Raw genomic sequence first — 14,115 nt, 5'->3', positions numbered from 1 at the left:
ATGAGACAGGAAAGGAGAGTCTTCGCATTCCACTTCTTCCATACTATAGGCGATCACTTTCTGTACCAGATAATTCCCTGCTGGAACTGGTCAGTTCTTACAGCTCAGCAGTCTCCAATCTTTTTATGACCGTGAGCAGATTTGGATTTTTGAGTAAGTTCTATGGATGCCATCCCTCTCGTCACTTTTCTCTCTCCTCCCTGGAGAAACAGAAAAATAGAATGTGCATGCACACACGCTTTGTTTTTCCCAGGTACCTCTGGTTAAAAGAGAGATCCAGTAGAATTGACCTGAGTTTTGAAAAATCCATAGAGTTGGAAGAGGAAGTGGGAAAGAGCGTCATTCTTTCTGCTTCCTCTTTCAGCTCCATGTACTTTTCAAGGAAGAAGAAGGTAACCACTCTCACAAACTCAAGATCAAAGGGGCAGTGTGTGGGGAGGCCCAGAGAATTCATAGATATCAGGGAAGACCTCAAGGGTGCTATTGAACCCACAGCTGCTGTGTTGGCAACCACTGTTACACCAGCAATAGCTTCAGATGAATAAGAAGAGAACACAGTGCAGTGATGTGGCATGCATACTTTGCATCCAAATAGTCCCAGGTTAAATCCTTGGGATCTCCAGGGAAAGATTCCTGTGTGAATCCTGGGAGAGTTGTTGCTAGTCAAAATGGGCAATACCGACCTAGATGAACCAATTTTCTGGCTCAGGATAAGACAGCTGCTTATGGTACATGCGACCTTATAAATCATACTGATGTTCATGATCTATATTTATTGACTCGCAATGACATCCAGGTGCCTCACAGAAACAAACCAATGAATTTTACTGGGAATCTATTGCCATGTGAGGAATCCAGTTCATTATGCGACAAAGTAAATTGCAGCCAAAAGGTCAGAGCAGGAGGTGAGGCAATCGGTCCATTGTTCCATAGGTAAATATGTATAGTAATGAGAGTTAAACAAGGCAGAATTTTTCTAGAAAGATATGTCCTGGAGGTTTAGCCTTCATCTTCTGTAAAGCTTTTTAATCAATGCTGCCGTGGCAAATATTTGCCAAGCAATACTTAAAAGTAAGGATGTTTGGCTTATTTCACAATAAGGACTGTAATGGAAGCAGACCACAGATGATAGGAACCTGAAATGAATCTTCTATTGTAGTCCAAGGCAAATGAAACAATTTGTATCTTATTTGTGTTAACAGGAATGCCATACTTACTTATCTTTTGGTGCTGGACCGTTTTAATACATACTGTCGTCATATGTTTTAAGTGTATGTCTGAAGATAGAAATGTCCTTTCAAAAAAGAGCAAAGATGGCTGGGAATCTCAGGATTCCAACAAAAGCCTGTAGGTAAGTGCAGTAGGACCAGCATTTAGCCTTCAAGCTCTTTGTGGATGAATCATATATACCAGTAGTAAACTCATCATTTGTCATGGGTTCCGTTGGCCTCCTATAGATTGGTCACTGTGAGGGATACTGTACTAGATAGGTGTTTTGTCTGGTCCAACAAGGCTCTTCTTGCCCTTTGATGCAAAATACCAGAGCCAGAATGTCCACTGCCTATTTCTATTTCCTGATGGCATCCAAAAAAGTAAAATGGGAAAGCACCTAAAATCTCTCTCTCAAATCCCTGCTTCTTCTGAATTGAAATTTCTAATAACGCCCTGGCTCTAGATATTTTCCTAAAGACAATCCCATGCCCTTTGAGGAGTGGCAGTGGGTTTGAGTCTGTTCAGAACAGATCTGCAAGTGCCAAACTCTGACCCTGAAACTACCTACCTCTTTGGATTGACTGTGCTGATTCCTAGTTGCCATTCCAGAGACTGCCCAGAACAGACATTCTAATCCATCATTTGGGATTCACTGTTGTAATGTAGGCAGGTTTGGGTTAGCAATTGTGGATACCCTTATGTATCTGGAAACCAAGTGGCACCCATCAACATTATCTCTGCTCTCTGACCTGACCTGACCAGCACACTGGTAGGGAAGGTCCAGCAGGCGGTTGGTAGATTAGGTGTGCTCAGGGGTCATCTGCTGGTCATTCACACATTTTCTTTCTGTAAAAAACCACGACTGATATATTTTGATAAAATGGTCTCAACTCCAAATGCTGCTGTTCAAATTCTACAGAACTGGTTGAATGTAATCTAAAGGTGGAAGGGAGGAGCAGAATTGAAATGCAATGATTGATATTGCTGGTTTATATGTGAAACAGTGTCTGAACGGGTGAAGCAGTCCATGAAACTTCACCAACTAAAGCCCAATCCAGATAAAATGGTGGTCATGGTCAAGTCTGGGGTTTTGTTCTCATGGCAAACAACTTATGCCCCATATATACCGTATTGGCCTGAACATAAGCCACACTTTTTTTCCCCAAATTCCGACCTTGAAAAGTTAAAAGTGCGGCTTAAATTCACGACCTTACAAATATTGGCTTTTACAATATCACTGCCAAGACAGACATACGGTAAAACTGAACGGGTGTGAGTGCCTGCTGATTTTTTTTAAAAAAAGTTTTAGACATCTTTATTGGTTTTTCAATTAGTTTACAGCCATCCTTTTTATACATGTCAATATTCACAATAAACAATTGGACACAATGAACATTCCAGCATTTGACATGTATGCATAAACTAAAGAGAAAATAAATATTATGTTACTTATCTATTTATTTTGTTGTTACTTTGTTTGCATCTGCTGAATTTTAAGGGAGCAGCTTATATTCGGGTATTGTATTTTTTTCTCTCCCCCTCCCCCCTTGAATGAAGGTGCAGCTTATATTCGGGTGCTGCTTATATTCAGGCCAATATGGTACATAGAGAATTATAATCAGCCATTGGTGGCAATTTATGAGTGTTCTGATCACCTTTGGGTATAATACTGACTTCTCATGTTGTTCCATGCTGGAATCTGGACACTTAACAGAGTTGGAGTATGTGGGAAACTATCCACTGGAAACATTATTCTGGGTAGGAATTGACTGTTTTGGAAGCCATGATGGAAATGATATTTCCTATTTCTATCTCAGGTGTGATGCCAATTGTGTGTCATTTGTTTTCACCAGCAGTGCTTTGAGGCATTGAGTTGAAATGAAATGTCCAGTGGAAGACTGTGAAGGAGGAAGAGTGGAAATAGTCTGATTTTTATCAATAAAATTTAAAGTTATTGACATCAATATAGTCGTACCAGACTAAGCATTAATTCAAGTTGTTGTGATTGTAGCTTTAGTTTTCAGTAAGCAATTGTGGTGTCTTTGAACATATCCAGATATATAGGTAACATTCCTTAAGCACACTTACCTGAGAGTAAGCTCCAGGTTTGAGTAAACATGCATAGGATTACACAGCACGAGAAAGTCAGACATAGTTCCATTTAAAAATGCTTAAGATTTGCCTATATATCTTTAAAAAGTAGGATTATCCAAATCATTATTTAACAATAAATCATACTCCTGAGGCTACAGAGTCAAGAAGAAGCAACAATTGTGTCTTGTAGAGCTGTTGGAATAAAAGACAAAAGGCTCTGCCTTTTTGCTGCCTTTTTATTTTATCAACAAAGTCATAATAAAAAGAAGAAACCAGTAACAAAAAAAAAAGAATAACATCAAAAAATCAGTAACAAAAGAAATCCTGGTTTTAAATATGTGCTACTGTAGCCAAGTTGACTTGCTTAAATAAGTCACTCCATATTCGATAGCAGAGCAGTTTGATTTTAATTTCTAAATGTTTGTACATGTCTGTTACATTGTATTGTTCAAAATACTTAATGAAAATGCTTTTGTAAAAAGGTATCATATATTAGAGTACAACTGAAATCCAAAAAGTTATAAAGCCAAGAATCTAACATTAAATATATTTCCTTAACAATGCCAATGATAAACTAACTCAATAGCTCAGTAACAAATTAAAAAAATTCTGGACTTTCTTTACATTTGGTGCCTCCCTCTGAACATTTTCTTAATTAATTTTTCTACTCCAGTTCTGGTATGCTATGTCAGCATTTCAAAGTGTCATTTTCCCCCTTTCTTTTTATTAAGTCCCCCCCCCAGGATCTTTTAGCAAGTGATTTTTATACATTAAAATCTTACACCACTCTCTCCCTGCCATGATTATTTTTGCTTGTTTTACATATCTAAAGCATTTGTATACCACCCCTTCATCCTTTTTAGGATTTCAGAGATGTATCGCTACAACAATAAAAAAACCCTAAAAATTATTAGAATAACTGAAATCTCAAGTTAGAATGCCTGGATACAGGACCAGCCCAAGACATTTTGGCACCTGAGGTAAAAACAAAATGGCACCCTGCCACAACCAGAGAAGAAGGGATGAATGAAGATCTACACCAGCTAACAAGGGTGAAATAAAGATCTACACCAGGAAATGAGGGTTGGAGGAGCTCACACATGGGAAACAATCAGCCATGGAAAACAGCTGTAGCTATATTATTATTATTATTACCATATTTTTCCATGTATAAGACGACCCTATGTATAAGACAACCCCTATTTTTTTTGGACTGCAACAAAAAAGGGGGGGTGATTGCCCAGATTTGTTGAGCTTATACATTGAAAAATATGGTGGTGGTAGTAGTAGTAGTAGTACCCTGCCCATCCGACTGGGTTCCCCCAGCCACTCTTAGCAGCTTCCAATATATATAAAAGCATAATAAAACATGAATGCTTTCCTATACAGGGCTGCCTTCAGATGTCTTCGAAAGTTTGTATAGTTACTCATCTCCTTGACATCTGATAGGAGGGTGTTCCACAGCACGGACGCCACTACCAAGAAGGCCCTCTGCCTGGTTCCCTGCCTGGTTCCCTGCAACTTCACTTTTTGCAGTGTGAGAACCGCCAGAAGGCCCTCAGAGCTGGACCTCAGTGTCTGGGCTGAACGATGGGGGTGGAGACTTTCCTTCAGGTATACAAGGCCGAGGCTGTTTAGGGCTTTAAAGGTCAGCACCAACACTTTGAATTGTACATAGCATCTGTTTTGTATGCTTGGGATTGATACCCAGGACTTGGGATTGATACCCAGCGCTAGCATAAGAGTCCTGCCTTAAAATGCTGGAAGGTCCCTCCCGGTCATTGTGGAGCTGGATGGACCCAAGGCAGCTTCATACGTAATAATTTACCTATCATTTTCCAGTCCTGTATTTCTGCTGAATTGCCTCCAGAAAATAGGCATACCTGTTGTGGGGTGGCCAGGAATGTGTTCCTTTTGTTGATGATGATGGTGAGTCATTTGTCGTTCGGCACTTTGCTATAATGGATTTTGGCAGCACATTTGGTATCCCGCTCGTGAAATGCTGAAGCACACAATATTTCTGGGCTTTTTAACTGAAGCAGACTTAGTCACTGGATTCAATAGAACTTACTTATGAGTAGACATGGTTAGGAGTTCAGCCTTTGTCTGGATCTAGCTTGAGTCCCGATGATCTCAGTGAGTCTACTCCAAGCATGGCTAGATGTGGGTCTGACCCACTGAATGGCGCAAACCCATACCTGTTTTCTTAGACGTAAGCCCCATGTTACTCAGTAGTTCTTCCCTACTTGTAAGTGTGTATAGGATTGCAACCTTAACATCTAACATGCTTTGCCTGTGTCATGTGCTGCCCATTCATTTCCTGTTAGTCATTGTTTTATTGAAAGTTCTCGGTCACCATGCAATTTCTAGAATAAACAATAAAACATGTGCTCTTCCTGTGTTAGCAATGAGCAGGCCTGTCAGAATTGAATTCCAGAAATGCTGGTATTTTCCCTTAGGTTTTAATTGTACCTTTTTGAGATGTCTTTAAGTGGGAGGAGTATTTCCTCTCCCAGGCTTGCTCAGCAGCGAAAATGTATTATTATGGACCTTTCTCCCATACTTACTTATAATTTCCTTTAAAACTTGTCGAAAAATGACCAGGGGAAGAAATATGGGGCTCAGTTGAGTAAAGTGGGAGTGTCTCCCCTTGAACTTCAATTTACAAGGCTAAAAGCAATTTGTCAAAAAGCATCCAGGGAGCCATCTTTAAAAATAAAATAAAATCATATTTCTGTCCCACTATTTTGTCAAAGAGCTCAGAGTGCACCCCAGAACAGAGCTTTGTTGTCCTGAAGAATGTGCAGCCCTAAAGTTAAAGACGCTTCATGAACCAGGAATGCCTAATAAGTTACTTCCCTCTGGGACCATCGTTAAATTGCCGCATGTCCCTGTGCAGAAGATTTAGCAGCCTGCTTTGAATTGACATTTAAGACCGATTGCTTTGTAGGCCTTAGGGCAGTTCAGTGCATAGTTGGCAAAAGACCACTTAGTCATGCAGCAGCCGTTCACATGCTGAAACATGGTGTTCTGTCTCTCGGACGATCGTATGCCAGCCTGCTATTGTTGCACCTTGTGAACTGCTCTGAGATCTAAATAAATAATATTCCTCATTCCTAGGTACTATGACATCACAAAATGGGATGGGTAGACTTAATGTGCAAAGTTTAGGTTGCCAGCTGCTAGACTAGTGTGACCCCTCTGCCCTCAGCGAAAGAATTCCCTTAAGAGTAACATGTTTCCAGAGTAATCTCGTGCATCTAGCTTTCTACAGGGGCACAAGTAGGCTTTATTTCACCTGGGTCAAAGACCCAGTTTGACAACCCCCCTTCACCTGGGGCAAAAAACCTGGCTAGCCCCCCGCCCCCAGCTACCACTCTGGTTTCTAGCATTTGAGTGGCCCTCAAAAATCCATGCAGCTGTTCATATGGATACTAGGAACGTATGTGCATATCAGAACTTTTGCATGGATAAGACCTATGAGGGATAATTGTACAACTTGCTTATGGTGGGAGAAGGTGGTCCTCTAAATACTTTAAACCATAGGTGTTTAAAGTGCAATAGTAGTCTTAGTCCCTCAGGCCTCAGTGAGGTTATTTAAAGTTCCCCTTAGGTGAGTGCAAACATTCACATACAAGTACCAGCTCCCCTGCTTATCTTCGCCCCCCCATCACCCATTACTGACCTTTGCACTGCATCAAAGCAGTTTCCAAAATTCCTGGGAGTTTGGGGAGTGCCTTACTTATCAAGTTACTGAAGAGAAATTCCAAAGCCCCTCTGTATAACCTGAAACTGGTTTTCAACTGTCTTCCTCAGAGTAGACCCATTGAAGTTAATAAACATTGCTAAGTTAGCTCCATTAGTTTCAGTAGGTCTGCTTTGCACAAACCATAGATGAATACCACTCTCATAAGGCAGTTGTTTAGCCCCCAAGTCCATGAACCAAATCTCAATTTTAGCACAATTTATTACTTTATAAAAAGAGCATTTTCTTGTACCAAAGCAGAAAGTACTGAACATTTCAGGAGAAAAAAGCCATTAACTGTTCAATTCTGTACGTGTCTACTTTGAGCTGTTCCCTGGTTCATGGTCATAGGCCTGAAACAGTTCACAGTCAGTGGCAAGTTAGATTCGCTGTGGAAAGGGAAATTGCTTTTCTGCTCGTGCGAGGGCAAACCTTAAATAAATTTCTGGGAGCGTGACATTTGGATGTGATACTCTTCAGCTCCAGGAGCCAAATATTATTGTGCAGAGTAAAGCATTACCTTGAGGATTATCGTGAAATATTGCACATTTTAAATAATGCACGCAAAGCTACTGAAAGTGAATTGTACCCAACATCTTTTATTGATGAAAACAGAAGGAAATTTGTTGGTTTTGTTGTTATTTCACATCAGGAAAAATTCTGCCCTTTTCCTCCACTAGGGAGCTCAAAGCAGCTAACAGCACAGGAATACAAAATGATCAAGGCATTGGAAACAATACAGTAAAATACAGTAATAAAAAATCAGCCGTCAGAGCAAATGATTGCTTCAGCTTCCATCAAAGGCCTCTTGAAAGAGCCGGGTTCTCATCTGCTGCTGGAAAGCAAATAGTGAAGAGGGCAATCCAAAAAGTTGGCCCTTCCTCTGCTGCCCATCTGCTGAACCTCAGCTGACAGGGCAGCTTGGAGCTGGACCTCAGGTGTTCCAGCAGAATGTGTGAGGGGGCACATGTGGCAGAAGGCAGCCCTTAAGGGAGCCAGTTTCCACACCATCTGTTAAGTTTGTTTTTTAATTTAACAAGATTTATACAGTCGTACCTTGGATCTCAAACGTATTGGCTCCCAAACAAATTGGCTCCCAAACGATTGAAACCCAGAAGTGAGTGTTCTGGTCTTCAAACGTTCTTTTGGAACCCAAACGTCCCATGTGAGTTCCGCAGCTTCTGATTGGCTTCAGGACCTTCCTAAATCTAGGACTTTAAAGGTAAGAAGCAGCATTTTAAATTGGCCTCACAAATGGATAGGCAAATGTGAGTCCAAAAGAACTGACGTAATATGCTCTGTTTGTGCAGTCCCAGACAATAGCCCTATACTATGTTTTGTGAAACAAGTTTAATATTGCAGTACTATACACACTTGGGAGTAAGTTCCATGAGTGGTTTTGCAAGGACCAGCTTTTCCCATATGTTTTTCCTTCCATGCTGTCTTCAGTATCTGAGGCCCTGCTCAATACTCCTTAGTCATCTGATGCTTAGTGAACAACAAATGACTGTTTTGGTTATGACACCCATCTTGTGGAATGCCCTCTTTGTTGAGATTAACCAGCAAGTGAAAGGCTGTGTTGGTGGTGCTGCCAATGAGGGTTGTCCGGTTACTGTTGACCCATGACAGGGCCTTCTTAGTGGTGGTTGCCTATTTGTGGAATGCCCTCTCTGATGAGGTGCATTATTATTATTGATTTTCAGGAGGAATTTTAAAACATTCCTGTTTACTCAGACATTTGATGGCTGAAAAATACTGTTCCTGACAACCTTGAAACCGTTGGCTGAGAGGATGGGACAATTTAAAACTGTTTTTAAAATGTTTTGAATGGCTTTTAGAATGTGTTTTAATGATATGCTTGCTGTCCTAACAGCAATCCTAACTCCATTATATCTTTCATCGCATTCTCCCTTTTTCTCTGGCCTTCACAACCACTTTCCTTCCACTCCACCCACCATTTTCCACCCATACTCATTGCCCATCACTCGCTCAGTCTCCACCTTGCTGTCAACCATTCTTCTACTGACATCATCCCAATGATGTCAGTATGTTCTGGTTGTGGTTTAATGCATTTTGTGGATTCGGTTTTGATGTTGTGGTTGTAGGCCACTTTAAATTTCTTTTGGAGCAGGAGGCGGGGAGTAGAATATATTTCACCTAACTCACCCTGTCAGTGTATGTTCTGTGCAAAGACTTCCACTTGTGCAACTGCACTTTCCCCTGCTCTCCTTCACCTGTGTGCCTCACAAAATTGGCTCTGAGGGGCTTGGGAGAACCACCAGAACAGCACAACACAGTGGGAGGAGAGCAGGGAATCATTCCATCCAACCAGCTGAAATGCTTGTGCAGACGGAACAGAAACAGCACAAGGATGACTTGAACCCTTCATGTTTTAAATAACTGTGGGACTTGCTTCTGAGTCCACATAAATAGGATTGTCCTGTTAGTATGATATGTTTACCATATAGTATCGACTTCTATCTAAAGGCAGTTGACCAGTCTAAGGAACACCAGAAAAGTGTGTGGCGGGGTGATTCTTTCTCCTTCTGAGGAAATTTAAATTGGTCCCAGTTGGAGCAATTATATTTTTAACACACACTTTCATGGAATTTAAAACACCAAGCCATTTTAAAAACATAGGCAAAGTAACAGCCTAAGAGACACATGACCGACTTCAGCTTTTCTTAATTCTTCTGCAATGTATTCACTGGGCTTTTGCAGTTTAATTGAGGTTTAGAGGTCAGCATCGGTGATAAACAAAAGCATGGCATATGGACAGTCTTAACACCATCTGCATATAATAAGTATGTGTGCTTTGTCTCCAGGTTCACAATCCAATTGTGCAAACCTGCACTGCTCTTTGGTTGGTTGCCTGCACTTCATCATACTGTGGTATTAACAGATATTTGCTTTTAATGAACGATATAGATTATATTGTATACCATGCTGAGAGAGAAGGATATTTATGTCTTCTCTTAGCACAGGGATGAGGAACCTTTGGCCCTCAAATATTGTTGGACTATGACTTCCATCATTCCTGCCCCTGGACCACACTTCCGGAGACAGATGGGACAACTTCTGGAGGGCCAGTTTCCCCACCCCTGTGTTAGCCTCTTTAATGCCACTGCATCACATCAATTAATCCAGCAACCCATTGTTTTTGTTACTGTATGTCTGTATCCAACACATGATCCCACAATGATGCATATGGAATTATCCCATTTGATAGCAACCCTCTGAGGTGCGTTAGGCTGCAAGGTAATGTATTGGATCCTAAGAAGGAGGTTTTCCAGAAGGGAGATTTCCTGTCCCTTTGCGCACCCCAAAAGTCACTCCAGAAGATTGGGGCACCATCCAGAAAATCATGGGATGGACAGAGGTGGCTGTGGCAGGAAGTGGAAATTGCTCAAAATTGGACAGACACCTGACGTTCAAAGTTGCATTCCACTTTGGTAGAGGAAAGCACAGGGGTGCAATTTCATTTGCACACACCTGTTTAGAATTTATTTCATTTTTTGGAAAAAGATTTCTAAACCACTTCATCAAGAGTTTCATCTTCTTCATCTTCTTGGAGGAAGCAGGGGTGTTGATTGCATAGGGGAATGTGATTCTAAACTTTTCATCCAAGTGGATTAGAGGAAGGGTAAAATAAATGCAGTGATACACCCCCTTCATTGCTTATCTTCAGAGCTCCATCAGTGTCAGAAGCATGGAGGCCAGGTCCTGAGCACCTGTTTTGCATGCAGAACATCCTGGTTCAATCCCCAGCATCTCCAGGTAGGGCTGGGGGAGACCCTCGTTTGAAATCCTCCCAAACCACAGTACTGAGCTAGCAGGATCAATGCTCTGATACGGTATAAGGCAGCTTCTGTGCTGCACTTTCCCAACTTGTCAATCTTCTAAGACAATCCCATAGGAAAAGGGAACTAGAGAGATCTCCCTACTCTTCACTATCTTGGAGCTCTGGCAGAACATAAAATAGCTAAATTTTGGGGGGAGATTGGAGCTACTATCTGTCTCCTCCACACCCATCTTTTCTGATGCCGCCCTTTTGGAAGTAGACAGCATGTTTTGAAGGGGACCAGGGTCTCTGATCTCCCCAGGATCTAAGAACATAGATCACCTTCATGTTCACATGGAGATATTTGTCCATGGCCAATGTGCCTCAGCTCCACTATGGCATAGTGTACACTTTAGATGACACACCGACACTGTAACTATACGGTACAGCTACCCCATCAGATTTGAGAACACGGAGAACCTTAATCTCTATGCATGTTTGCCCATGGCTAACGTGAATTAGCTACGCTGTGGTGTTTCATCAATACTGTGAAATTCTCTCTTAATCACAGGAATAGCTACCATCAAGGTGCATATACAGTCCAGTAACAGCAGTGGTTGCTTCCTTCAATATATAACAAGGCATGAGAAGCTTCCTTTCTCTTTTAGCTCCTTATTGGGTTCCCCTCCCCCGTCTTCTTTGATTTGATTGCTGTCAGCCTGGAAATTCAAGATGCAGTAAAGTCACACTCATTACAAGAACCAGCAGGGACAAGAAGAGCCCAGCAGAAGTGGCACCCCCCTACCCTGCCACCTATTTAGAGTTTCTATATTGCCAGAATGACTGTTGCTACTAGTGCCATTCAGCTTGATGGAGGGAGAGAACAAGGTTCCCTGATAAGTTTCTGTAAACCACTTAGAGGTTTTGATACAATCAAGTGGTGTATAATTTTTGTCAAATTGATAAATAAATGCTACACACACACACACACACACACACACACACACAGCTACCAGAGCCACCTTACAGAAATAGGAGACATTTCACAACAATGGAATCTGATGTCCATTATGTTCTTTAGGAGTTGGAGGATTGTAATGCTTTGGAATAAGGGATAACCAGGGCTTTTTTTCAGCCAGAACTCAGTTCTGGCACCTCGCAGGTGGGCATCATTGCCATTATAAGAGAACGAGAGGCGCTCATGGTGAGTGCTGGGACATCCTATTCTAGAAAAATATCACTAGGAATAACAAAAAAAAGCCTGTGGCCTCTTTCCATTGTAGTCTGGATAAACAACTTGGAGACACTTCAGCTCTTTATAGTGGTCTCTAGATGTTGCTCATCTAGAATGCCCTGCTGATTTTAGTGAGAATCCTCACAATTCAACTTCAACAGTATTTCATTATTCACGAAAGCCGTAGGAATATGCTTTCCATATATTTAATATCCCTATAATTTGATTCTCTGTAAGAGAAGTCTAGGAACCTTGGTGAGTTATAATTCCATTTTTCATCCCCTACTAAATGACATTATTCCTACTTTCCTCCTTCCCTTAACTGTTGTGACTAGCCCTTAATGATTCATGCCACACGTTGGATAGACTCTCCTAATATCGTGTGGCTGATAGCACTATAATCAGATCACTTAAAATATAAGAGAACTAGGTTTTTATTATTATGTTTCTATTTTTACTCATAGCAATTTGAGAATGTTCTTACTAGGGTGGAAAGGGGTGTCTGGAAAAAGAAATTCCATTGCCCTAGTGGCCTCCATACTTTTATTGAAATTTCCCAGGTCTAGCAAGATACATTACAAAAACAAAGGAAATCACCTGCAAAATTATTTAACTCCAGAGCACAGAATCCTTCTGTCCTTAGGTTAGCAGAATTTTTCTTTGTTTATGCACAGTCAAAAGAGCACAGCTTCCCCAATGCTACCAAATCAACTCAGGGCTTGCTGTGGTATGGGAGCTTCCAAGGCCTATTTTTGTTATGTAGAGAGAACCTATAAATCTGAGCCACAGAAGTGATGGAATGATGGGCAGGTGTTTGCATTTGCTGTAAAAACAGCATTGATGACATGCCCACCTGCAATATTAAGAATTCTGTTCTTTGTGTCTGAGTATTGGGCACATCCAGAGGCGGCATGGTGAAAGTGAGTTTCAATGTGCTAGTTTACTGAGCCCATAAGCTCAGAGTTTGTTTTGTCCTAACAACTGTTGAATGGCAGCTAGGTGAAGCCAAAAAAATACATGATTACATAATGTCTCATTCCAAAATAGTCATCCTTTAGCTTGCTTTGACCCTGGAGTTTTGCTTTTCCTTTATTAGAAGGTCCTTTCATTTCTCTGCGGATCTGACATAATTCCTCCCCTTCCCCGCTACCAGAAAGACTTTCACTGGTCAGCCTTAAACATGGAGTTGCCTGGGCCCTGCTCTATCACACCAAAAAGGTAACCACTTCCGCATCACCAAAAAACAAACTCAACAGCCAGGACAGATTTAAAAAGGTAAAGGTAAAGGGGACCCCTGACCATTAGGTCCAGTCGTGAACTACTCTGGGGTTGCGGCGCTCATCTCGCTTTATTGGCTGAGGGAGCCGGCGTACAGCTTCCGGGTCATGTGGCCAGCATGACTAAGCCGCTTCTGGTGAACCAGAGCAGCACACGGAAATGCCGCTTACCTTCCCATCAGAGCGATACCTATTTATCTACTTGCACTATGACATGCTTTCGAACTGCTAGGTTGGCAGGAGCAGGGACCGAGCAACAGGAGTTCACCCCATCACAGGGATTCGAACCACCAACCTTCTGACCGGCAAGTCCTAGACTCTGTGGTTTAACCCACAGCGCTTACATTAAAGCAAATAAAGCCTTGTTGAAATGCCCAATTACAAAGGAAGTTGGCCTAGCAAGCACATGGGCTACGGCTTTTTTTGGTGGTGGCCCCACAATTGTGGAATAGAGTTGCCCCATGACACTAGTTCCCATCCCTGGATATTTTCCAACTGTCTTGAAAAACTTGTACCTTTTACCTTGGCTTACATGAACAGACTATATGTGGGGATTTGCTAGCATAGTGGTGTATTTTGTTGTGTTTTCTAACGCTGGGCTGCTCTTGGTCACTAGCTTTAATAATAGAGAATGTTTTCATGTAATATCTATTGCACTTTACTGTTGTACTTTGAGATATTCTACCAGCGCCAGCCCATGTGGTGGTCTTCATACATTGTGGACCACAACTCCCACCTGTCCCAGCCTTGCCAGGAGCCAGGAGTGATGGGA

General features: G+C 41.7%; 1 protein-coding gene across 1 annotated transcript in view; it reads left to right on the top strand.

Moving 5' to 3' along the window:
• FRMD1 (FERM domain containing 1) overlaps nt 1-14,115 on the top strand; it is a 52,017-nt gene that overhangs the window by 7,908 nt on the left and 29,994 nt on the right. The window lies entirely within an intron of this gene.

This window comes from Podarcis filfolensis, assembly GCF_964270895.1.
Source record: "Podarcis filfolensis genome assembly, chromosome: 3".
Classification (NCBI taxonomy): domain Eukaryota; kingdom Metazoa; phylum Chordata; class Lepidosauria; order Squamata; family Lacertidae; genus Podarcis; species Podarcis filfolensis.
Note: the sequence above shows the minus strand (reverse complement) of the source record. Positions and strands in the feature narration are given on the sequence as shown.